The sequence below is a fragment of the Mixophyes fleayi genome, chromosome 11 (genome assembly GCF_038048845.1).
Source record: "Mixophyes fleayi isolate aMixFle1 chromosome 11, aMixFle1.hap1, whole genome shotgun sequence".
Classification (NCBI taxonomy): domain Eukaryota; kingdom Metazoa; phylum Chordata; class Amphibia; order Anura; family Limnodynastidae; genus Mixophyes; species Mixophyes fleayi.
Window position 1 is genome coordinate 38,383,324 of NC_134412.1, and position 4,466 is coordinate 38,387,789.

Genomic DNA, 4,466 nt, shown 5'->3' on the forward strand with positions numbered 1-4,466 from the left:
TGGAGGAAAGCAAGTCGCACTATGTGTATGTGTGTTTTTTTCAAAGATGACACATCTTGACTCACATCTTTTCCATTGAGAAAAAAAAATACCTCATACCCAAACCCCTCCTTCTAAAGTTAAATTTGCATGGGCGGCATGCATTAAACACTATGACACATTCTACTGCAATTTACTTGCTCTCTTTAAGATGTAAGTCTGAAAGGAGGGGTGTGCAGGATGAAGCAGGGGGAAAGGTTGATAAGGTCATTGAAGATACACTGCATTGTCCCTATGCCACTAATTTAATTATTGTCTCATGAAACTGCCTCTTATTTCATAAAGAGCATTCTATTACCATAGGGTGAAGATAATAATGTTTAAATGAGTAAAGAAACAAATAAAGTACACAAATCAAATGGCATATTGTAACTGAAATGAGGATATTCTAGAGAAAACAAAATTAAATGTAAAAAAAGTCACAAAACTTTAAAAATTTACAGACTAGGGGCTAGATTTACTAAACTGTGTGTTTGAAAAAGTGGAGATGTTGCCTATAGCAACCAATCAGATTCTAGCTGTCATTTTGTAGAATGTGCTAAATAAATGATAACTTGAATCTGATTGGTTGCTATAGGCAACATCTCCACTTTTTCAAAATCGCAGCTTAGTAACTAAATATACCCCTAGATATCCTGTTAAATATGTTGTGGTGGTGTAACGTATTTGTTAACTTGCGTTAATTTAATAAACTTACACAATCTATGCCAAATTTATTTATTGTTCTTTAAAAAAAAATGGTTGAAAAAGGCAACTTGTATTGTTTTATTTTTATATGAGAAGATGGGCCTGATGTGAATGACTACATATTTTCTGCACAGCACTGCATAATATCATTGGTGCTATATAAATACACAATAATGATAATAAATATAATACTGTTATCTTTTTTGTCTGTAGTGACAGGGCCTGATTAAGGGTTCAGGTGCCCAGTGTTAATACACTCGTAGCGCTCCCTCGCCTTCCACGCCAGTCTAATAGGTGGTAGATAAAAACAAACTTGTCCTTAATTTAAAATCTGGCTTCCTTCACCCCACTCCCCAACAGTGTTTATGTTCCTTTGTTTTTGAAACTCATCTCCACGTGGCTTTTTAAAAGGGTCACGGCAATCTCTGTCACTCATTTCATTAAGATCAGAACTGTACGGCAGAACGGAGGCACGAACGAGTGCTACTGAGGGTGAAGATGTCACGCCTGCTCCTGTCACCATCCTTGTCTCTCCTGCTCGCTTATCCTCAAGCCCAAGGATGACTCATTGTTTTCAGCCTGGGATTACGTCAAGATTTAAACCTCACTACATTTTTCTTTCATGTTTTTTGTTTTTATTTTGGAGAACAACTATTCTCAACTGTTTTAAAATGAATTTCAGTTTATACCTCAACTTGTTACAATTTAGTAACCCCCAAAGTACTTGCGCCTTTGGCTGCAGCCTAGTCAGCCTATTGGAAAATCAGGCCCTGTGTAGTGAAGGTTAGTTCATGTTATCCCAAGTGAACAATAACCTAAACAAGTTTACCAGTAGGAAATAAAGTGGATCACATGACACAGAAAATGCGTATCTATTTGTTTTCTGCTTTATTATGTATTAAAGTGACCTGTTATTCCCCTCTTTAATTATTTGCATGAAACATCACATAAATAAAAGTAGAGGTAATTTAAGTGCAATAACACATTAGGATGGAAGGAAATTTACCAGCGATCTTATATTTTTTTATGGTAAAGAGAATGTTAGAACCAATGGTTTTTGGAATAGTATATAACCTCACATTATATATGAGTGCAAACTATTACTTTTACGTTTCTTCATTTTAGGCTTCAAGTAGCTCTGCTGCACTCTTCAACAGACTTCCAGGCATGAACGCAGGTGTAAATAAATAAATAAATATATATATATATATATATATATATATATATATATATATATATGTGTGTGTGGTACAATGGTTTCCAATATAAAATACCAGGAGATGATTCTTTAATGTAAATGGTAAAAACTGTGGTTTTTGAGACCTATAAAACTATGGTGTAAATATAAGTTAAGATTGGAGGAATTTTACAAGCCAGCAGAAGATAATCACCACACATTCCTGCAAAGAGATTTCATAATAAGTATTTGGTAATGGCAAAGCCTTTGGGTAGACTACAGTTTAATATGTTTGTGTATTAGTCATGGGTCTTTCAGAGCCTTCATTGATTATTAATGCTTGTTTAAGTATTGCCTGCAATTTTCTTGCAAGAAACCAGGTATTGCCAGTGATATCCTGTGGTTGTGAGACACTTGACAGAGAAAAAAGAAAGTGAAATCTGACTCAGGACCCCTATTGGATACAGTATATAATTTGTTTTGTCTTTTAGACCTTTAGAACCTTTCATTTAGGTGTGTGTGGGTGTTTGCAAATCAAAGTGATATGTTACTCATAATTATTCTTTTAATATCATCTTGATCCCTCAATGTGTAAGAAACTTCATATTTTAAGTTAGTTTTATTTGTATATTATCTTTACAAGATATATGCATAAAGGATCAATGTAATGGTGACCATAGTGTAGGAGGCCTCTTCACACTGGTTAATTGAAGATAACACAGAACACATAGGGAGATCTGATATTGTATATTTATGAGTTGTGATAAGATGGTATAGACCAGGGTAACATCAACATTCTTTGACATTTTTTACTCTTGACACCTGGTTTTAAAGAACTCATACATACTGTATGTTTAATAAGATGCTGTTAAGTACATGATATACAAACATCCATGCAACAGAGAAACGTGTTGTCTAGTTGGTGTATTCTGCGGTGTATTCTGTGCTAATACTTCTCCAAGCACACAGATTGTTTCTTTAAAGCTGGCAGTATTTTTTTTTTTATGTCTGAGACACATGGTATTAAGTTTCACCCTTGATCGCCATTATTTTATACTCAAAATCTAAGTGAACTTTATTTTTACAAGTTACTTCAGTTAAACAGAGCATCATGACAAGTCCCTAAGCATATCGTACATCTTATACCGAAACGTGTATTTATTAATTTTATGACTATTGATCAATATTAAATTAATTTGATTTTAACATTGATTATTCCAGACGCGTCTGTCACTTTTTAGTGTGTTTGCAAAAAGCAGACAACAACTTGTAGCTGTCTGAATTTAGGAAAACAGATTTCTGGGTAATGCAGTTTAAAAGCCCATGTAATATTCGAAAAAACTCTTTGGTTAAAGCATTGGCTCAAAAATGGAATTGCTCAGAAGTCTCTTGAATCGGAGTGTCTTATCTGTACCGTATATTGTCAATAGAGAATGTACCTTGAAAGAATCTCACTCTTTGCACCAGACATTCATGACAATGCCTGTGCTTTTATTGCACGTGCTACTCAAAGTGCCTTTAAATGCAAGTGTGATTGGGTTCCTCTTCAGCTGCAGGCCCTTAAAATTTTTTGCTGTGGAGCCCAGAAATGTCTAGTTAAACCCCTACCTACAATATTTAATGTAATGGTGCTGTTCAATTAGTAGCTGGCTTTTTGAAGACCCATTTTATATGAGAATCTCCTTAGATTATAGGTTTTTGTGATACAAATCTCATCAACGTCAACTTAAAACGTCTAGTTCTGCCAAATTTGGACAGCTGTCTATTAAACAAGGATACTACAGATTATAGATAGAAATCAAAATTTATTTCCAACATGCTGAAAATCCTGCAAGCAAATTGTTACACCTGACGGTGTACTGGAAGAGTTCACCTTTTCTATTACATTCCATCCACCAGAATGTAGTGACCTAGTAGACAGATACACCCCACCCCACATGGATTTTCATTTTTCTCCCTCTGTAAAAGTATATAGAATCACAAACATCTGTGAAACCCATGTAATGTATTTACAAACCACTTCAGCTGAGTGAATCCAAATGACCACATCCACAATAGTGGCTGATTCGTCGGTGGCTGATTCGTTTGATACTGAACATTCCCAACTGTGATGTTTTAGGGATTTCCATAGTTAATACAAAATTGCAAAATGACATTATTCACACAGTCCTCTGTATACATGTAGTTACTTTTATGTGAACTAGTTGGAGTTACTTTTACTACCTTCTTGTGATCTAAGACTCATATTCAGTATTTACCTTTTCCTGTTATAACAGTTAATGGGTGAAATACCAGTTGAACCAGCTAGTACAAGACCTATTGTGTGTTCAACTAAATAACAAACATCAATGAATTGGAGTGTTTATATTATTACTGCTCTATTTGCTTGTTTGTGATTTGACACATTTAAAGAGCTATCTCTATGCTCTCTCATTTGCATTACTGTGGAATGGAATTTTTACTGTAGCAGAAGTGGTCTACAGAAGCATTATGCTTCATAAAAGTCATTGGAATGCAGTTTCCTAAAGTACAGAAATGCTCTGTACAGATTGATGGGCTCATA